The sequence below is a fragment of the Sus scrofa genome, chromosome 15 (assembly GCF_054392235.1).
Source record: "Sus scrofa isolate SSC_HxYL_T2T_F1_AM1 chromosome 15, Sscrofa_HxYL_maternal_Yorkshire_Landrace_v2.0, whole genome shotgun sequence".
NCBI classification, from domain to species: Eukaryota; Metazoa; Chordata; class Mammalia; order Artiodactyla; family Suidae; genus Sus; species Sus scrofa.
Window position 1 is genome coordinate 96,798,365 of NC_139397.1, and position 22,656 is coordinate 96,821,020.

At 40.2% G+C, this 22,656-nt stretch overlaps 1 protein-coding gene and 2 long non-coding RNA genes across 3 annotated transcripts in view; 2 read left to right on the top strand and 1 right to left on the bottom strand.

Moving 5' to 3' along the window:
* LOC146396004 (uncharacterized) overlaps positions 1-16,099 on the top strand; it is a 37,979-nt gene extending 21,880 nt beyond the window's left edge. Inside the window, exons 2-3 of the long non-coding RNA XR_014829822.1 lie at positions 6,411-6,490; positions 13,329-16,099. This is a non-coding gene — a long non-coding RNA (uncharacterized LOC146396004). The remainder of the gene's footprint in view (positions 1-6,410; positions 6,491-13,328) is intronic.
* LOC146396001 (uncharacterized) overlaps positions 1-22,656 on the top strand; it is an 881,025-nt gene that overhangs the window by 282,041 nt on the left and 576,328 nt on the right. The window lies entirely within an intron of this gene.
* The window catches only part of LOC146396005 (uncharacterized), a 308,028-nt gene that overhangs the window by 6,902 nt on the left and 278,470 nt on the right, over positions 1-22,656 (bottom strand). Inside the window, exons 6-8 of the mRNA XM_084999969.1 lie at positions 9,331-9,478; positions 1,102-1,323; positions 397-499 (exon numbers count right to left, since the gene is read on the bottom strand). The gene's annotated coding sequence lies outside the window, so the exon portion shown is untranslated. The remainder of the gene's footprint in view (positions 1-396; positions 500-1,101; positions 1,324-9,330; positions 9,479-22,656) is intronic.

Consider the following 22,656-nt stretch of genomic DNA (forward strand, 5'->3'; position numbering starts at 1 on the left):
GCAGGGCAGGAAGTGGGGAGCGGGTTCTTTAAGCAGTGGTGGCTGCCACAACAGCATTCCAGAGCCAAAAGAAGTTTGAAAATTGCAGATCATGTTGGTCGTGGGTGACAGAGGTGTGACCATATTGGCCTGGTCCTTCTCATCATGCAGAAGGACTCCTGAAGTTACATATTTGGTCTTCTTCCAGGGAAGTCCTCGCCCTGCCCATCACTTTTATCCAATCTTCGTGAACTCTGGAGCCGAAAAGATACTCCCGTTTCTCCTTTTTCTCACACTCCTTTCTCTCTACCTCTCCTATCTATAAAACAACTGTATAGAATACACAGGAGCTGGGCTCCTCCTTGGTTCAGCTGCTCTGCCAACATGCTTAAATCTTTAACCCTTTTCTGCACTTACCTCCATGCTGGCTGCAGTGTGTGGACCAGTACCTGCCTGAGCACACACACAGACCATGAGATTCCTCTCTAGTTCCGCATAATGAACTCAAGGAATTTCAGAGCTAGAAGGAAATGCAAGGCATTTGAAAATTTTTCCTTTCCAGATGAAAAATCAATACTGGATGTCTTGCCCAAGACCATACAGCCACTTAATGGGAGATCTAAGACTAGAACCCAGGTTGTTTATGCCCTATAATTTTGCTGCTTCCTCCAGAAAATACCGTCAGAGAAGGCAGGAGCAGCTCTCTGTCCTCCCCAGCCCTCCCTTTTCCATCCTGCTCTGGGGGGTTGTCTGGGGCACAGAAGCCCCTCTGATCTCTAAAAATGGGCATTTAAGAAAATTAACTATTGTTAAATATTCTCTGTAACTTAATATGGTTATTTTCCTGAAAGATCTATAGCATTCATATTTATACAGCAATCAGAGGTCTATATAAGACAATTTATACAGACAAAAGATTACTTAAAAAAAAGACACCAGTTAATTCTTTCTCATTTTAGTCTCTAAAAACCTCAGAGAGCTAATGATTCTTGCTTTTTCATTCCTCAGCTCCCTTATCTGTAAAATAAGCAATATGAGATAGTGTCTAAGATCTTTTCAGAACCTGAAAAACTTAGACCTCTGGGTTGGGATTTTCGAAGAGTTAAGATTTGGAGATTTTACCTTTGTTTTGAATACTTCATAATGAAGGTTTTTGAAAATGTTTGATCCCTGCCTGCTGCTAAGAAGAGTGCAGAGAGAACTTCGAATCTCCCCCTGGTGAGCCAGGATCAGGCGTGGGAGCAGCCACGCTGCTGAGCTGTGCCAAAGGCAATGTCCTCAGAGCCTAAAACAACCTGCAGACCACTGGTTTTTTGAGTTCTTGTGTCAGAAGTGATAGAATTTCTGCAAAACAGAAAAACAACAGGAAGAGAAATGAAGGAGGCTCAAAGGCTTCTAATGGAATGGGGAACCTGGCCAATGGCAGAGAGCCAAGTGCCTTCTGACAACCAAAATGTTTTCATTATGTGTTTCCCTCTCTGACATGGACCTTAGCTCCTCAGTATTCCTCACAGGCTGGTCTTGGTCTAACATTTGATTGGTTCGGCACCCACAAGGAGTCCAAAGGGGCAGGTCCATCTGAGGCTTTGGGGTAAGAGCAGTTAGGCAACTTGGGAGGTGCTATCAGGGTTAAGAAGCACCTAAAGGTGAACCATTTGTTGTCCAGTTACACTGCCATCCCAGGTTTTGTTGTTGTTGTTTGTTGTTTGTTTGTTTTTTCTTTTTAGGGCCACACCTGCAGCATATGGAGGTTCCCAGGCTAGGGGTTGAATCGGAGCTACAGATGCGGGCCTATGCCACAGCCACGGGCCTATGCCACAGCCACAGTGACACGGGATCTGAGCCGCATCTGTGACCTACACCACAGCTCACTGCAATGCCAGATCCTTAACCCACTGAGCAAGGCCAGGGATCAAACCCACATCCTTATGGATCCTAGTCAGGTTCATTAACCACTGAGCCACGAAGGGAACTCCCATCCCGGGTTTTTGAGACCACTGTTCACTCACATAGAATTCAATACATGGTATAGTTAATAAGACTCGAAATTCATAAATATACTATGACACAAACAGTAGATTCTAATCTCTTTCATTATAGGAGCTACAGGGCTTTCTTCCACCATTCCTGATGTCACTTGTGTGAGGAAATGACTTTAATGCTCTCCCTCTAGCTGGGAGGTTGGAGGAGGGAAGGGGGGTGGACATTGAGGACCAGGACAACAGAAGATCACCCGCTCGCTAGTCATGTCCCAAATCTGTCCACGACGCAGCCAACCCATTCATCCCTCTGTCCCAGCAGTCTCCTTGCAATGGCCACTTCTGGTCTAGTTTACTTAACAGCTGCAAAACCAGTAAAGTTGGTGATGAATGCTAAGGCCCAACCAAAAAAACAATGTTTTTTTTTTTAAATAATGAGATAAAAACCCTATAGAGAAAGGCAGGAGCATTCCAGCTAAGCTGTCGTATTCTGGAAAATCTTTTACATCTCTGGGGCTTGTTCTCTGTGTCTGTAAAAGAAGGAGGCTGAACTCTATGATTCTAAGCAGCTGGCATTAAGTTTATCGACTACCAGGCCTGTGGCACAAATGTGTTTTGGGAGCAGTAGGGGGTTCTGAGTTTTTCAGAAATTCAGAATAAGAAATTGATCCAGAAGGTGATTTGTGCTTGTCAACTCCCAACTCCCCAAAGGGGTGCGGACCTTTGTCACTGCCGGGCCCCTGGTTTGTGGATCCAAGAGCCCTGGTGCTGTCTGGATTTGTTGTAGACTCAGTGCCACTCTGAGTCCAGGCACCCATTATACCACAGAAGTGGTAGGGGAGTAGGGCCACACATTTGCCAAAGGGAACGTCGGGCAGTTTTATGCTTCCCTCACAGGAAAGGTGGAAAATTCCATTCCGTGAGCAAGAGGGGTGCCCAGGCTCAGGATGTACTTTGTGTGTTAAATGTAAGATTTCCAGTCACCCTCCTTTGTTTGACTCAGGCTTCATCAAGAAACCCCTTCCTTAGGATCTGGCTGGCTGGTCAGATCTGCCTACAGGGAGAGAAGAAGGTGGAGTGCCTTGGTTCCTGTGACATTTATAGGTATAGGTCATTGCAAATGTTTAAAAATGAGTAGATGGTATTAATGTGGAGAGGGAACTTAAAGGGAAAGAATGTACTAGAGAAACAGTGAAGGGTGGAGGACCGGCAGGGGGTTGGGCCAAAAGGGCGGTGGCCCTTAGAGACATTTTGGAGAGCATGGGAATGCAGCTTGGAGGTCATCCATGTGTCTGTGCTGCTGGCCCGTGCATATTCATCAGTGGTGGGTTTGCTTTATAATCAAGGCAGCACTTTGCAGTTCATCTCTAATAAAGAATGTGAATCATTTATTAAAGACTGATGCACATTGTGAATAGTCTTTATGACAAATAAATACATAGCATGGTGGTCAGAGAATAAATGAATATGTATCAATTTAAAAACTGAGCTAGCATGAAATTGCTAAAAAGATATAAAGTCTCTTCTACACAGAAATATTTTTGTGTTCATAGATTGATATACTTCCACATACTTATAGCTGTACAAACAGTAAGGTCAAAAAAAACCTGGAACATTTCAAAAGTTGAACAATTTTAGAGACCTCTGTCAAGATCTGAAATATTACTGGTTAATGGGAATATATACTTCTTTTATGTCATTTGAAATGTATTATAACAACTATTAAATAAGTATCTAGATTTATATGTCTTTTAAGTCTCAAGCTAAAAATCTTCAAGAAGCATAAACACAAATGCCCTTGGTCAAAAAAAGGACTGATTAGCAGTCTAAGAAAAATATAATTAAGGAAGTTAATTTTAAGCATCTATGCAATTATTATAAGATATGTTTAGAATTTGCATTTAGTAGCAGGATTGGGTTATTAACCATACAACTTATCACCTTAGTAATCATATTAACAGGGGTAAAAGGTCCAGAAACTAAGAACTTGATTAGTAATCTACATTTTATACTAATTATGGGAGGTATAGTAAAGATTATAAATACACAAGATAACAATCCCATGTTACTGAGTGCAAAAAATAAACTTTCACATATTTTGACAAGCATTGCTTGGTCTGAACTATTTATAATACTTTAGAGTGTACTAGCACTTTTTTGTAATATAAAAAGTAATAGAATCTTAGTAATATGAGGTCCCACTAGAGATATTTGCTATTAAATTGTTGCTGAGTGTGCTGAGGTTTGGGGTAGAATTATCGAGTTTGCAGATTAGCAAAGCAGGTTCTGGCAATGTTTTAAAATTGAGTCAGTGATGCTTTAAAATGAGGCATATTTTAAGGATTCACAATAAAAATTTAAAAATAGATGAAAAGATTGGTTTGTTATTCTCAAGCGGTCTATGTTAATTAGTGCTTTTATGTAAACTAATTTTATGACTATCTACAGGTTTCAGCAGGGGTGTGAGAGTGAGGCAAAGTTCACGAAAGACTAATTGAAAATGAGGTGTGACATTAATTTTACATAAGCATTTCCCATTTTACTTCTGCTTTCCTTTTATTTTTTAAAAACCTATCCCCTTTCAACCATTATTAGCGCAAAACCAGGATGGCCCAATTATGTGAAATTAGCCTTTTGCCTCTGTTTCTGATTCTAAATTTGATATACTTTGCATTTCACCCTGAGTGTTGCCAGCAAGAGTCCTCTTCTCTCCTGGGCACTGTAAGTTTTGGGGGACACCAAAAAAAATATACTACACTCACCTCTTCACCACTTACCATGGGAAAGCTTGCGTTTGTGTCCTTATTGAATTTCTTTTTGCTGTGAGCAAAGCTGCCCAACATAATAAAGCTGCTTGATAAAGGCAGAACAGTTAAATGACTCCCTTCTCCCTGTCCACCAGTTTAAAAATAAAAAGGTCGGTAGCACGGCAAGAGAGAAATTCTTTACAGTTGCCAAATGACTGTTTTAATTATTTTTAATTGCCTATGTTCTGCTCTAGAATTACCAATGGCAAGGAGATAGTTACTGGGAGTTTCCTAGTGGAAATCTTTGTACTTTGGCAGCAATCGTTTTCAGCGGCCATCTTCAATTTATTTTGAAACAATTGCTTAAACTGGATTTATCTAGTTATTAAGTCACAGTTAAGGTAGTTAGCTTGTATGATATAGTCAGAGTAATCTGTAATTAACTATCATGAAATATCTGTACTGGAAAAAAAAGTCCTTGATAAATTTTACTGGCGTTCCTATTATGGCTCAGGCATAACAAACCCAACTATTACCCACGAGGACGCAGGTTCAATCCCTGGCCTCACTCAGTGGCTTAAGGATCTGGCATTGCCGTGAGCTGTGGTGTAGGTTGCAAAAGGAGCTTGGATACCATATTGCTGTGGCTGTGGTATAGACGCGGAGCTACAGCTCCAGTTTGACCCTAGCTTGGGAACTTTCATATGCCATGGGTGCAGCCCTAAAATGAAGAAAAAAAAAATTTTTTTTTACTAATTTTCATGGTATTCATAATTACACCTATTAGAGGTCAATATTATAACTATTAGAGAGTTTTTATGTAAGGTTAACATTAATGTTGTTAATTAATTCCAATCTTAGAATTCCAAGGATTTGGGGAAGTTATCTTGTCTAGCTTCTTACCTTCAAAGATTAAGATAAAACTCTGCCTCTTCCTTGAAAATGATTCTTTCTGCCCCAAACCTTGGCAGAGCCGTCCTTTGAATTCTGTGTAGTATCTGTGCTGGACATTTTGCACTCAGCATGGGTTGCCCTGTACTGCAATTCATGCACATGTCCTATCTCCTGAACTGGAGTCAGACACTTTAAAGCACAGACTGGATTTAGACCTTTTGGTTCACTTCCCCTGATCCTGGGGCTGTGTGGCCTACCACAGAAGATCATCATTATGTATTGAGAACGATGATGTAAATTTATCATGAAAGCCATGCTAGTCCTTAAAAATCCTCTCCTGCTATTTGATCAACAACTTGATTTAGAAAATGTTCGAGACGCTTGGGACCTTAGAGATGGTCTAGTCTAATCTTTGTTTTACAGATAATGAAACTGAGTATGGGTCAAAGAGGCAAAATCACTTGCCTAAGACTTACTGCTGGTTAATGACAGAATTTGCACCAGAATTGCAATTGCATTGCCTCCAGGTCTGAAACGCTCTCTTTTCGCATGCCCTCTGATGTGACCATCAGTGTCCTTGCCCCTCCTTAGGCGTGTTCATCTGAATGAATGAATGAGTGATCTTTATAAATGTCTGAGGCGCCAGCCCTTTGTTCTTTCCTTGTGTATTCATCCACTGGCGGCAGCAGTAATGCCACAGATGTGTTCTGATGTCAGCCGGTGGCTCTGGAACTTAATTTACAACGTCCGGGTATTCTACACTCTCTTGGACATGTGATTTATTTTTTTCTCTGAATTCTATGTTTTTTAGGTTGCTTATAGAAGATCAAAGTGGAAGGTTTGGGAAATAAGTCTTCATCATTCACTACTGTTCCAGATTGGGAAAACCAGGTCAGTGAATTGTTCATCTGGTTTGGAGGGACCATTTTAAGCATTCTCAGACATGTAGCTAAGCAAGTCTGGAGCTCTCTGGCATGACATAATTTCTCTGCCAAACCAAAGTTCTCATTGAGTTTGCAGTATAACAATATGTTACGTTGGATTAGGGGATACTGGCTCAAAGCTCAGTTTCATCATTTGTCCAGCCTCACTGTATTTCCCCAGATAAGAAAACTGACTTGTTTTTCTGTCACTGCTCGGAGAATTTTCAGTGAATAAGTACAAGATAGGGTTTTCTTTTGTGGCAGATGTTACCTTGTTTCTAATTTTTGTTCAAGTTATTGTAAGGAAAAGCACCACCCACTTTCTCGGACCAACTTAAAAAAAAAAATGAAAAGATCTTCTCAGCACAAAAAATAGCAAAAAGCACATGACAATCTAAGCTTTTGAATTCTCAGACAGCTGGGATACCCAGAATTGGCACACTTTTTTTCTTTAATGACATCAGAGTCCTGTGTGTGCGATCGGAGTAGACTGTGTCACTCTGAGCTTAAACAGCCCTAGTGTCACATGAGGCGTTTTCATTTCTCAACAAAATAGACTTTCTGGTTTGAAATTAGCATCCTATCATGAAAAGCAGGATGGTATACAGGGAAGCTGGCTGAGACCTTTGCTGTCATTTGAAATGAGCACTGTTTCTGTTTTTCCTCACACCAGTGCATTGGAATACTATTTGGATTGGGGGACCACGTGATTCTGGAGCCTCTCCAAGAAAGGAGAATCCAATAAAGCACTTAGTAGTGAAAACTCAGTAGCCCAGGTCAGTGTAGGAATGAATTAGAAACACACTACGAACACTTCACCTAGGGTCAGTCACATACCCAGCAAGCTGCATCAGGAGCAGAGGTTCAATACCTTTGCTGCGTGAGAGTGAAGGTCATTGCGATTTGTGGCCACAGGTTCCACATACTTTCATGAAGAGGCCAAGTTCTAAGTGGTCCGTTCACATTTCATGAACTAGCAGTTTCCAAACATAATTTGACCACTAACAGAGAATGGCCAACTCCCTCCCACCCCCAGTCCAGTAAAGACTTTGTGAACACACCCAGTCTCCTTACAGCTTTGCTTCATACAAAAATGGAAACTTTAGTCCTATAATATGAGAGGACCACAATCTAAAAGTGAAGTCTTTCTAACTGGATAAACTTAACTTTAGGAAAGTGTCCCTACATTGCATCTCTTAAAAAGAAATCCTCTCATTTTGCTGTGGACCTCTGAAAACATTTGCACAGACCTCCCTTTGAGAAAACTGCTGTACACAGAGCAATAACACAAAATTCTCACTGCTTATGACCACAGCACAGCTCTGTTCCTGGCTCAGGCTAGCTTTCTGTGTGCTTGATACTGTTTTTAAAATCTGGTTGAATGTCTCTTTGTACTGGCTGGAGCCTTGTTCACTAGTTTTGGTGGATGCTGGCTGGTATTACCCTAATTTATTCATTCACAAATACATACAACTGTTCTAATTCAGAGTAATACTTGCAAAGATCTTGCTTCTGATTCAACACCCAATTCCATATTGCACGAGTGGAATCCTGGGTGGCTGCTTTGTTTCCAAGAGCTTCCACCTACATCAAGGGCACAAAATTTCTAAAGCCCTCTAGCTGGGCCTTTGGTTTTTGTTGTTGTTGCTGTTGTTGTTTTTATTTATTTCTTTTCTTGGACAGTTTTATTCATTAAATACACTTACAGTAAAATGAAGTTATAAATAATTCCTAGGAAGGTTAAAAAAAGTGTGCACATAAAACGTGTAAGTCCATGAAAAGGTGTGTTCCCAATTGTGTGCCTATACATTTTTAGTCCTGCCTTCATCTCCCTGAGTGTGGGCTTCCCAGCTCATGACCCTGAACTAACCCCAGGCTATAATCAGGCTCCTTAGGATCTTTTTCTCTCAAAATTAAGTGCAAAAGAGATTAAAAGAAGAAACAAGAAAAGAGAAGTAGAAGCCAGGCAGTAGTTGGAAAAAACACCTGGGTTTCTCAGACACCCAAGTTTATCAAGATGCTCATGCAAACCTATAAAGAAAGCCATTCTAAAGCTCACATCCAAGGGGACTGTGATTGAGCAGAAGAAACATTAGAATCAGAGGACTTGGGTTTCAGGTTCCTGTTCCGCCACCTCGCATTACTGAGTATCTTTAGGCAAATCACTTAATCCCCCTGAGTCTCAGTTTCCTCATCAGGAAAATGGGGTTACTGCTTCTATGTCACAGGTTTTGTGAAGATATGACGAATAACTCCATGAAAAGTCTTCAGAAGCTATAAAGTGATGTCAAAACAGGTGCTGTTAACAGCACTAAGATTTTTAAAGCAATTTGAAATTATGAAAGTAATACATGCTCATTGCAGAAAATTTGACAATTATATGAGTTTCAATGTCCTGATAACATGACTGAAGGGGTTAGGGAATTTAGTGCAAATTGGAGCAAGTTTGAAGCATCAGTTCTATGTTATCAGGGTCTGCCTCCCTGTGTTCAGAAACTCTGCTTTGGAGCTCTGGGCCATTGCAGACCACCTATAATGCCTAAACTCTCTAATGTCACTTAGAGAGTTTCCACCAAAAGACTCCTCAGAAGTAATCAACCAGGAGTGGATAAGCAATGAGATCCTGCTGTATAGCACAGAGAACTATGTCCAATCACTTGTGATGGAACATGATGGAGGATAATGTGAGAAAAAGAATGTGATTATATATGTATAACTGGGCAACTTTACTGTATAGCAGAAATTGACACAACACTGTAAATCAACTGTAATAAAAATTAAAAATTATAAAAAAAAGAAGTAACCAACCAGCAAAACTTCAGGTGTCCATAGAAACTGTGTGTTCTGTGTCCTGAAGAGAGATCCGTGGGATGGAATCAGGGGGCAGAGCTCTAGTCCCCATCCTCTGTCAACTCTTCACCTTCTTGGGTCTCAGTTTTCTCATTTCCAAAATGACCTATTAGAAGAGACATTCTTCGAAGTAGATTCCAGGCATGGTTTTCAGGAGACTTTGCTCAATCTGTTGTTTTGGTGGACTCTGCAGGCACCAATAGGGACCAGTCGGGAAGATGAGACCTGCTTTATGTCAGCTCAGGGCACTTCCCACAATATTTCTGAGTGCTTCAGTAATCCTGAACACCACTGTCACTCTGTGTCACCCATAGGATGGATAAAGGGACCTAGCCAATGAAAATTATGAGAACCAGTTTATTGCTCAGTTTAAAATGTCTCCATTCCCCACTTGTTTTCTTTGGGTAAATGAATCAAACCTCGAAAGTCTGATTGGCTTGAAAGGCTGGAAAGTCAGAAATGTGAATTGGTTATAGATTTTTTTCCCCCCAAGAGATAAGCAGTAGATGGATCAAATGAAAAAGATGGGACAAAATGAGAGGGGGAAAGACAGACAAGCAGCTGTTGAGAAGGACCAAAATTCCTCTTGCCTCTAAAGGGAACAATAATATATTACAGGGCATTTACATTCTGCTCCAGACAGTGGATTTCAGCCTAGATGGAGCCCTCAGAGTGTTCTGGAATGAAAAGTTCTTAAACAGAGTTCTTAAACGTGTTTAAATGCTGACATACAGATTTAATGTTGGGGTGCTTTGACCTGAAATCACCACCAGCCTTCCACACTGATTAAAGCAGTTTTTACAGGGGATTTGGGCCTTGCCAGCATTTGCACATTCAAGACAATTTACTGAAAATTTGGGTCAGATCTTATAAGAACACAGTAAAGAATAGAGCCCTTTTTATTCTTTAAAACTTGTCATCGAGAATACCTGCTGTCAGAATGTTGCGTTAAATTTTAAAATGTGGTCTCTTAATAAAATGGTTTTGCTTTCACTTTAGTGCGACAACAGTGTACATTAAGCTCTGAAAGGCCTGAGGGGGGGAAGAAAAGCAAGTGATAATTAAAAGTGAATCCTTAAAAGCATAAAAAACGGAAAAAGTAGGTTTCTTTAGAACACAATGAAATATAAGTTGAGAAGGTAACTTGCCAACGTGACACTGCTCTTGTAATATTACTGGAATAGTCTTTCTGACTCTATCAGTAATACAGCACTTTTTAAAAAAATTAAAGGAAGGCTGATGTACTGACATTAAATTCCATGCAAATATACTGGTTTTTTAGTTGTAATTTATTGGAGTTTTACGGGAAATGTTCTCCTCTTAGTTCTTAAAAGGTTTTACAGTTTCAATTAGCACTTTTACTCCTAATAATCAATATTGATTTTACTTTATTCATTTCGGATTTTAAAATTTTTACCTAGAATTCAAATCTCAACTATTTTTAAAGTAACATATCTCATTAAAAAAAATCAGACTTATTGGAAAAGGATAACTTTCCATTAATTTGAGGGGGGGTTCTTTATTGGAAAAGAAGTAACAGTTCCGGGTAATCGGGGTTGGAACCATTGACAAAATGTTAAACAAGAATGTGCACATCATTTCCAAATATCTTCTCAAAATTAGGTAGCAGTGCTTATTTTGACTCACATTGTGGATTCTAGTTTTGGCCTGGCTCTTCATCTCTGTATTCCAGTAATTTGATGTGTCTAGGAGCTGATTTTCGTGCCCACAAGTTACGTTAATTTTATGGGGCACACTGCTGGCCAGAGACCACTGAGGGGGCTCGATGTGTTATGAGATGTTTCCAGGAGAACAATGGAGGGTTAGGGATGATTCCTGTCCCCTCTGGGGGTCATGACAGGCAACCGGAATTAATCATTTTTTACATCAGTAGCTTTCCCTCTCATATTCCAGCCTCTCTCTGATAACATGCCACACATCTGGAACACAAACACTTCACCAAACCCCTTCAATTAAATCCTGCCAATTGTTTTCAATGTTTCTTATGGTCTTTTATGTGGCGTTCAATTTCATCTTCTTTTGAAATTTCAAACATGACTTTGGGGGTTGTGTTTAACATTCAGTGACACTAGCAGAAAATTAAAGTGTTTCTAAGGGCTACCTTTTCCAGTCCTGCATTTGGCAAACACTGGAGCTACCCGGGGTGGGCCGGAAAACGTCGGCTGCCACATTAGTGATGTGATAATGGGCTTCACATATCACCTGGACGTTAATAGGATGAAATCACTTACGGCTTCTGAAAGCAGTTTTGTTCTCAGCCGGTGTCCTGAAGGCACTGTACAAGCACAATGGACTTTCTATCACGGAGGTGAAAGTCAGAAATTACCTAAAGTCATCTTTATTGCTGGAGTGTATTAAGGAGTTGGGGGGGTGTGCACACACACATATGCACTTGTGCGTATTGTTCATCTTTGTTTAATGGGTCCGCTGATAGTTGATGGAAATGACCAAAATCCAGCTAGTTGCCTAAAATATTTCTGGGCCTCCAATCTGTTCTGCTCTGTGACATGCAAAACTTCCAATGACTGGGGACCTCTAACTCAGCTGCAACAGCCCATCAAAGGTGCAACTTTATTCTCTCATAACAGCCTTGTAATGTGATCAGCAGACATATCTGCAAACTTTTCCCCGAGCTGTGCAGATGTGGCCATAAAAGAGGAACGTATGCCATTGTGTATTTCCTACTTTCTTCCGAAAATGAATGTGGTTTCTGATTGTGACGGTGCGGCTGCCTGCCATATAGAATTTCCTACAGGTGCACACCCTCTTAAAAAAAGCCAAATCTATGAAAATTAGAAACTAGGAATGAGAACGAATCAGGGCTGTTACTAATTTTATAAGGCTCCTTTGCTTTGAAAATGTTTCTCTAGTACATTTACGATCTTTTTCAATTAATCAAAAGTAGACGTGTATTTTAGATAGACACCCCTCACACAAATTTTAACATGGATGTTATTAAGTAATTAGCTTCATGAATTTTTGCTTGGGAAAATTATAAACCATGAATTGATATGCCGTACACGTTTATTTTAAAATTGAGCATCTATATTCTACCTTGAATTAATTAATTCAGGCCTTGAATTATTGTTTCTCAAAATAAAATGCATGGGTTCTAAAACTTAGTTTTGAGTTTTTAACCTATTTCTCCTCTGAGGAATATGAGCTTGTGAACAGCATACATTCTTCATAACACATTGAAAGTCTAATCTGGTTTTTCTAGCAATCACATGGATAGGTGTAAACAGATAAATAGTCACCATACAGCATTGACTGCCATGGCTCATTTTTCATCTTTTGAAATAAAAGCCCAAGAGAATTTTTGTCAGGATAAATTGGAGATAAAAAAAAGTTCTCTTTTGAAGTGGATACTTTGAACACAGCAGATTTGTAGGGAATTTTCTTTTGCCTTTGACTCCTTTTAAGACCTAGCAGGCTCTACAAAATTAGAATTTCAGTTACTATAAACAGTGTTTATTCGACCCTGAGCTAAAGAACTGTTTTTGCACCAGAGCTGAAGTTGTTTTAGTTTTTGTAATTTCAGATATATTAACATTAAATTTAAATATTATAAATGAGTTGACTTTTCCCCTGATCAGCCACAGCTACATTCCTGTATAAAAGCTGAAAATCTGAACATTCACAGTTCCCTCTAAAGGAGTCTAATTACATTATGATCTGAAATAATATCTCCTTAATGAGTCTTTGAACAATACTGCCTATGTTTTCTTTCTCCAGGCAGACTTTTCATAAATAACAGTCTACATTAAGACACACCATACTTTTAGTACATTTTTTGCAATATGGAAAAAGGCAAGTTAGAAAAAGCAAATGAACCAAACTTCTGTATTTGTAACAAGCTTCTAGACCACTTTAATGCAGAATTCATGATAGATGTGTACCTTGTTCATTAGCGTATTTAATTTTTTTTTTCATAGGTTCCATCCAGCAAATATCCAAAGAAGGCAAATTACTCATGGGGACAAATTTGAAAAAGCCCAGAAATACTGAGTGACGCATGGTGAGAGTATGAGAATAAAATACGCAGTGAATTATAAGAATACTAACCACTAATAAAGAAACACAACTACCAACATGTGGTCATATTAAAAAATGGGCCTTCTTATTTAAGGTGAAAAAAATACCCTATCAATTCTGATCCGGCTTCCATATTTAGAACAAAATAAAACGCTTGTTTAAAGCAAAATAAAGCAAGGCTTCTAGTAAATCCTTCAAGACATTTTAAATCCTACATAAGATACACCAGAATTAAAGAGCTTTACATGGACTTCTGAATGGCACAACTACAGAGTTATTATCCATCGAGTTATAAGGAAGTGGCTTCCCGTCGAGTTCAGGGTTTGGTTTTTTCCCCACAGTCCATGTTTAAGCCACTTTAACAGTTTAGTAAGACCAGATACGTAATTTTACCTTTCCAAGGGAATTCCATCTCGAGAACTACACAGCAACCTGATGACATGCATTGCTCTTTAATACAGATTTGTTACTTTTCCAAAATCCAATTTTGTGCTGTATTTATTCATTTCTTGAAGGACTCCTTGAGTTCACATAAGTAAATGAATAAATGAATGAATGAATGAATAAATAAATAAATAAATAAAATCTTTATACGTGCTCCATGCCATGGACCCATGGGCATAAATAACACGATGTGAATTCAATTACACATCCTTTCCCCATTCGTTTCCATTGTCAGTGCCAACTTTGGCTCAATAAACAATGACCTTCAGCTCAGTATGAAGGAAACATCCAGTACATAATGCACAGAGTGGTGCCCCTTCAAACAACGAAACCCTTCAGAATAGCTAAGGGTGAGAATAAAATAGAAGCTCAAGAGAGCAGAATACTTAAGGAGGTAGCTTCAGTTTCATTCACCTGGGGCGACAGCAACACCTTTGGCCAAGTCAGGGAAATGTTCTCAAGTACGGTTTGGGGGATCACTTTTAAAAACATGACTCAGGAATAAGCCTAGAAGATAGTCATGAAACCAGGAGTTGAAATGGTCACAGAATTGAACACTGTCTCAGAGCTCCCGATTCCTTCTTTATTGCACAGATTCCTCAGCTCTCAGGCAGGAAAATGGAGGCGTTAAGCCTTTGCACATTTCTCAAAAGCATGTTTTAAGGATTAAAGAATCTGAAGGATCAAACTGCTACTTATCTAGGGCTCTTTCTAACCAGTGGGGCATCACAAGATACCCTGAAAGGGCTTATTTATTGAATCCCCAGTTGAATTGGCCTTAGAGAGTTAATACAGCATCCACGGTGACAAATTTACTCACTGCAAATGAATTGCATTCGTTCCATTATTAGTAAAGCATTTTCCCATCTGGGAAGAAAGTTGCAACATAAATCCCATTCTTTTCAGTAGCATGGCTGGAAGGCATCAACCTTTTACGAGCTAGGAAAGTCAGGATTTTTCTTGTATTAATTTGCTAAGAATTCTCTGCCCCATGAGTTTTAACACATTAGAAATAGGGAAGCTGGCAGAGGACAAGGACAAGGAAAAGAGATGAGCCTTTTGTCCCATCAGGCAATATTACACTTTTAATTCTGTGGAAGCTTGTTTCATAGGATTTGGGGTTGACTTTAGCTCAAAACGACACCTGCGTTAACAACTGCAAGTCTCATTATAGTTGAGACTTACTTCCGGGTAAGTCTTCAAATTTGAGCATCTCAAAATTCCAGTTGATTTATGGTCTCAGGAGTTCCAAAATCTGAGGTGCCCTATCCCTAAGCATTTCCACAGAGGAAGTATTGTATAGTGTCAGGAATATATACCTGGGAGCCGAGTGATCTGAGATCAAGCCTAAGGATCCTAAAAGGCAAATACTGTTATTCTAAACTTTGAAATAAGGATTCAAATTCAGGGTCCGCACTCTCAACTACTACCTTCAACTACCATCCTAAGATAGGACTGATTGCTGACTCATTTTTAAAAAGTTCCAGATGCTCGTCCAGTACAATCTGTCCTCTTTGAAGACCGAGTCCTTATTCCTCGCTGTATTGAATCAAACACAGCTGCACTGAATTTATTAGCGGTCATAATCCTCCACAGTCATTTGCCATTTCTAGTTGACAGAGGGGTGTTACATGCGTTGCTATTTAGACACCCTGTTTTACCAAAAAGACTGGAGGGCTATCATGTGTCTAATCCTTGCTTGGGGGTCACTCTTAGCCTCATTTCGTTGCTCAGGAAGCTGAACCTTGGAGACAGCACAGAACTGGACCGAAGCCACTATAATGATGAGAGATCCAAGTATAGTTGAACCCAGATCTTTTATAAATACTGAAATTAGTCTTATAAAACTGTAATAATGCATTTTACACATCAGAGGAAAAGTGACTTTGACTGCAGTGAGTGAACCAATGCATCATCCCTCTATGTCCAGTTCATTTCCAGTCACATCACCGAGCCCTTCCCAAAGTCTCAGCATAATCCTATACAGAGCCTGACCAGAAGGAATCTATTTGAGAGGGGAAATTAGAATCTTCAATCAAAAATATAATAATAATAATAATAATGATGATGATGATGATGATGATAGCTATAAAGGAAAGACTGGAGTCAGGATATCGAAGGGATCTTTGTAGCCAGGCTTGCAGCCCTGACAAAGGAGGGGGCTACTTTAGCTGGTTAGATAACTGTAGGCTAAAAAGCTCAATTTGACACACAAAAAAATGAAAAATGTCTTTGTCTATTAATTTTATCTTTCCTACCAATTGTTTTGTTTTCATAGATAACGATATGAAATATTTTATGAACTCAAATGAAAGGTTCACACACCAGATGAAAAATCTGAAGTTCATATTTTCAGCTATTTCATATTTTGCATTTCATTCATTTAAAAACCATCTCATGTAGTTCAACGATGGCAGTGAAACATCTCTGTGTAACCCAGTTAGGCATTTTCCCTTTAAGAAAAGATTCTGGTCCTCTTTTTTAGATGGTCATTCAGTGATACAAACCTATAGGACTGAGATAAATTGCTCCTGGAAACATTTTCCTCTTGGAAAATCACAGATGAGACTAAATGAGACATTTTATATATATAGTAGCAAACAGTCATAGGTACATTTCATTTTGAAAGTCCCATCTGTCTTGCAACCCAAACAGGTTTTGACACTGCAGAGTGATTGCAGCACTTCAGGATGCAGGAAGAGCCAGAGATGCAGAACAGGATGCTGAAGAACTGACTACCCTTTTACCATTGGGTGTTTTAAAAAATCAAAAATGTAATTAGAACTGCAATTATGTCTCTTGGTGAATGTGACCACTCTATTTTGCAAGGTATAACTTGAATACTCCAGCCCAGCATTTAAATACAACTGCAGCTTTTGTAACAAAAGAGAACCAGCAAAGCTTCTTGCTAAGATTAGAGTTTTAATTGATATCATTATAGCTAGAAGTTTTGAACATGATGGGAATAATGGCTCTGGTGTTTTTCAGGACCTTATTATTCATTTTACATCTTTATATCGGCTATGTGCTCAAGTCCACAGAGTCTGTAATATTTAAATTAATAATGTAAATTTAACTATTGCCATTAAAGCAAAGAGCTAATTAGGTCCCTGCTTGCTGACTGACAGTATGATGCAATGAGTAAAATGGTTTGAGCTGATAGCTAACACTGCCAGGAAAATGTGAATTGAGTTCACTTGAGATTAAACAACCTCTTAAGACTCCAAAGGAGGGGAAAATAAAAATTGTCTTGTCTAATTTTCTTTAAAAAAAAAATGCATGTAGAAACACAAATAGCCCATCAAGCAGCTTGGAGCAAGCTTTCTGAGAGTGGGACAAGGATTTTGTGCGTTCCATTCCCTGGCTCTTCCCGTGCGCGGGGTGGAGATGCAGTTTTCCTCGGGCATCAGTTAGAATGTTGGCCTTCTTCCATGGTTTTCACATCCTAAGCCAGAGAGGCTAAGAAGCTGAACTTTACCTGTTTTTATAAACACCTCTTCTAAAACCAATTGTGGAAATGCAGAGGACTGGCAAACAAATGCTTATTTCCAATTCAGCTAAACGGAGTCTGTCCTGGAAGTCTCAGAAGAAGAAAAATGGTACAGAAAGGCATAAGCACATCCTCCATTTAATGGAGTGAGCCTTCAGGATTGTCAGGAACAAAGCAAGGGCTCTCTCATCCTTTTGACAACAGTATCGGCTCGCTCAGGGCTTGCAGACTGGTTCAGTAGGAGCTGCTTTCAGAAGCATGGGGCTGCCTGGCCTCCCCCTCCTCTCCCTGGGCTCTCTCATGATGGGGGTGCTGTCTGGACAGCTGGCGGGAAGCCAGGCTGACCCAGCAGTCCTGTCTGAAGATACAGTGGAGCAGGAATTAGATGTGAAGGGGGAAAAAGGGGACTTGGCTCAACATGCTTTTTAAAAATAATATAAGGCATGTATTATGTTCATTGAGAGACAGTTTCATAGGGTATGTGAAAAGACTATGTTTTTTTTTTTTTTTAATTGGCTCCACCCATTGCATGCAGAAGTTCCCAGGCCAGGGACTGAAATGGTGCCACAGCAGCAACCTGAGCCACAGCAGTGACACCACCAGATCCTTACAATTGCTAGTCACCAGGCAACTCCAAAAAGACTCTTGTTTTTTTTTGTTGTTGTTGGTTTGTTTGGTTTTTTTGTCTTTTTGTCTTTTAGGGCTGCAGTGACATCATATGAGGTTCCCAGGCTAGGGATCCATTTGGAGCTATAGCCACCAGCCTACACCAGAGCCACAGCAACGCGGGATCTGAGCCGTGTCTGCTACCTACACACACAGCTCATGGCAACGCCAGATCCTTAACCCACTGAGTGAGGCCAGCGATCGAACCCGCATCCTCATGGATGCTAGTCGGGTTTTTTAACAGCTGAGCAATGGCAGGAACTCCCTAAGACTGTGTTTTTAAGAATGTTCTTACTCTAAGGGAACCAGTATTTGCCTCATGTAATTTCATCAAATGACAGTTCATACATCTGTGCTGACAAATCCATTTGTAGGAAGTTTCTCATGGCCAATGCTCTTCTATATTCTCAGCCTTCTCCTTCCCTCTCTCTCTGTTTCTAAAGTGTCATATATGATTCCCCAAGGATGACTTGTCTGGTTGTCCATCAATGCAGAAGGCTCTCTCCCCATAGAGAAGACCAATAGTGAAGAACCCCGTTTACCAAAAGCTATGTTCACCTTTATCTCTAGCTTGGCAAGGAACTGGCACTAAAGTGACAGAAATGGAGTTTTAATTACTAAAAGGCTAAAGGTGTCAGCCCAATGATTCTTCTGGAACTTGTCTACATATCATCAAAGGTTTTGCTTTCAGACCAAAAATTGCTTCTTGTTTTAAAAATTTGATTAGCAACGCTAGAGGCAATGCTGTGTAGTTGTTTGTAAAACTAACATCTACTCTGTCCTCAGAGGTTCCCATGGTGCCATGTCATCTAATCCTTAGGACAACTTCATGACTGGCTTTGAAGTCAGGCAGATCAGTTGTGCTGCTTTGAAACTTAGTTTCTTTATCTGTAAAATGGGGTTATGATACCTCAGGGGTTTTGGGGGAGGTTAAAATGAGACCATGCATGTAAATTGACTAAAACACAGACTTTGGCCTTCAATAAACAATGCTTATCTTAATCATCTGTAAGAAAGCATGATGTTATTGTTTCTGTGCCACTGGGGCTTGATAGCTACACTCAAAGAGCCATCCAGGCATCATGCTCATCTTTGAAGAGCAGAATTGGCTGGCCACTTTGAAAATAGCCCTTTTCAAAAGGAAGTTGGATCCTTCCTTTAAGTCATAAAGTTTGGTCTTTCAAACCTTCCTCCCCAGGTAAAAATCATTGCAGAATCCTAAAAAATCCCAGTGGATTCTCAGAATTGAGTCACTAATATTCCATTGATTGGATGGACTAATATGAAGTTGACTACAACATTATGGGTAGATATTTAGGTTGCTGTCAATTTTAATTACTACTGTAGTTATTTATTTAAATTCATATCCCTCCCCCCAAATGCTGGATGATTTCCTTTCCTCAGACAAGATTTCCAGAAAGTAGATGATTGGGTTTAAAAAAGTGACCATCTTCATGGATCTCAATATATACTGCCAATGCACAGTGTGAACAGTCTTACCAAACTCTAGAATAAACTTGAGTTCTTTTCTCTTACAGAGAATCTCCAATTCAAAAATATTTGCCAAAAGATAGCACTACAGCAAATGACATAGGTACAATACTACAATAGTACAATAATGAAAGATGTACCCAAACTCCCAAGCATTCTTAGAAATTGGTAGGAAAGGGAGAACTGCCATGTTGGATACAGGTCCTAAGGTTGGAATGAAGAATATATCAACACCCGAGTGGCTCACAGGAACTACAAGAAGACAGAGGTAGCTAAGTCTTCCTATAAGCCGGGTCTGTGCTTAACTCCTTATGTGGATTGTTTCATCAAAGCCTCACAAATTCTCATTTTAACAGTTGAGAAACCTTAACTAGCATCCAAAAGCAAAATTCCCAAGTTCAGTCCATAGAAATCAGTCCAATTTTTCCTGTTTTATGTCTAGACTAGCAATTACAGAACTTTTTCCAAAAGCCACGTGAAGCGTGGGGATGGAGGGTGTGGTGAGTCTCCTATGGGGTTAAGCAAGGAAGAAAGCAAAGAAGAAAGTGGTTAAACTGCCCTCTTTTCAGGAGCCTGCAGAGGTTTTGTGCCGCATGATCTGTGCTCCCTTGGGCCAGCAAGTCCCCTTGAAGCTCTACAGGATAGAAAGAGCTGACACTCTGCAAACGGTGTCAGTCACCAAGATAGGAGTCAACAGGGCCAATAGGCTGGCCTTTCAGGCCACAATTCTCCATCTGGGAACCACAAACACGTGCATTCCTATCTAGATCAGCTTTCCAGTTCATCTTTTCTTCCCTGAACAAGCCTATTTATCATGGCTATTGTGTGAGAAATGTCCTTTTTGTGCCGTTCCCCTTTGTCCTTCCCAGGCCTTAGTTCAACTAAAGAACATAAGACTCTGACATTTTGTAGGATTTGCCTCTGAGACTGGTGCTCCACAGTGGGGAGCACTGAATGTGCCCCATTACCAACCAGTGTCTTGGGAGTCTTTCTGCTGATTTTACTTCTGCGTTCACAGGAAAGACCCAGGTGCTTACTTTGACTCAGGGCTGAGATGTAGTTATCCCAAGACAGTCTGTATAGAGGGAAGAAAAGGAACCTTAAGGGGATAGAGAGGATGAAGGCTAGCTTCAAAAGTATAGGTAGGAGGTAGAGTCAGCTGAACTATCTTACTTGCTGTATTTCAAAATAGAAACAGTCCTATCCCATTACAGTACTACTTTCCGAAGTCCCACCTCTCTCAGGAGAAGATCCACACTCCTTAATAGGGCACACAGCCCATCAGGAATCTTCTCCTTCCTCCAGTGGCCACTATTTGGTCCTCATGAGATACACTCGAGCCTCACTGATCCATTTTCAATCCTAGGATCATGTAGCTCTCTTGTCTGGAGGGCTCTGTACCAGCCCATACCTTTGCCTTTAGGGATGTTCTCCTCCTCCTTGAGTTGGGTGCCCTAAATGCTTCTTCTTCCAGGAAGTACTCCCTGACCATTCAAGGGTCATCCCCTTCCCTCTGGGCTCCTATAAATGCCGGTATACTCTGTTCTCATTTAAGTGCTTTTCCTGCTGATTAAAAGTCCCTTTTACTTATCTGTTCTCCAATTGGGCTACAAGCTGTTCAAGGGCAGAGACTATGTCTTAGTCATTGTTTTCATACCCACTCAGTGTTTTTTTGATTTTGTTTTTATAACACTGCTTGACTCAGAGGAGGCACTTCATCAATGTTTGTTATGGTGCAAGTCCTGACTTAGGCTGCTTCTTTAGATGACATGTGCTTACATTAAAATGTGATAACTGTATAGGGATTAGTATCCCATTCCTATGTTTGAGCCACTGAATTGCAGGCTGTCTGTATATCTCTGGCCAACACATGGCACTCTCTCTATATCACATGGTTATTAAGCTAGGCTGTTGAACTAGAATCTTGCCTACAACACAGCGCTATGCCCAGAAGGCATTCTTTCACATCCACACTGCTTTGACCCAGAAAACACACTCCTTACTCGAATTCTTCCACACAACCTTGGTGAGAAATGGATATAAACTTAAACGTGGATGATAATGTTTCTTCCTCCTTCCATTCTAAATAGCTGGGTTTGGGAGCCCACAGAAAGCCTCGTCAGAACCATCTAGTTGGTTGGGGTCTGGGAAAAGGTGTCCATTCTTGTTGCCCTTGTTGTTTTCAAAATTCAGCTAAGATCTGATCAGATATACACAAAGAGTGTTCTAGGAGCAGCCTGTTACTCCTGAGGTTACTTCAATGGTCCCCAGGGCCCTGCAAATCATTGATGAAAAACACAGCCTACTTTCAAAGAATTAAAATGACTCAACTTCAAAGAGCTGCTCGGTTTGGAGCCACCTGGTGCCATCCCCTCACGCCTCCTGTCTGGATAGGGTAGAAGCTACCACTTGCCACCAGCTCCTGGCCTCCTAACCCACAGCTTGTTACATTAAGGTAGGAAAGTTTTATGTGTATAATTTGTGAAGTTCTCTTAAGCAGACAGTGCTATATACATGTGAAATGCTGTTATTAATAATAAAGGTTGGCACACCTAAGAATACTGTAGAATTAAAGTAATGAGATTCTATTTTTAGGCAGACTTGCCAATAACATGCAAGGATGATAAGGCTGTGATTTAGAGCTCACTTTAACCTTCCGTTACTCTTAAGAGTACATTTTCTGGACTGCCTACACAGCAGTCAGCACCCCCCTCCCCTGGAGCTCTATTAATGCTAATGGTGGGGCCACACTTGGAGCCCAGCACGCCCAGCTAAAAATAGGCTTTGGTCTTTCTGAGAAGGGAGACAAGTTGCTTTCACAAGATAGAGAAAGGCCTCTTCAGTCAGCTCACAGACCATGATCGCTGTCTTGGGAAATGATCAAAAAACCTTCTAGGGCATGTTTTGAAATTCTGATATACCTGTAATTATGTGAAGATGTAGGATGTGTTTGGGAGGCTCAGTTATGTTTATTTTCATGTGTGAAAAGAAATTTTACAAAGGCCCAGGTTCGAAGTGATTCACCACTAGAAAAGGAGTCTTGCTCCTCAGGAAAAAAAAAAAATGATTAGCTCTTCCTCCACTAATGTTCAGGTCAGTGCTTTGTCAATAACAGTAACTCTTCTTCACCAATTTAG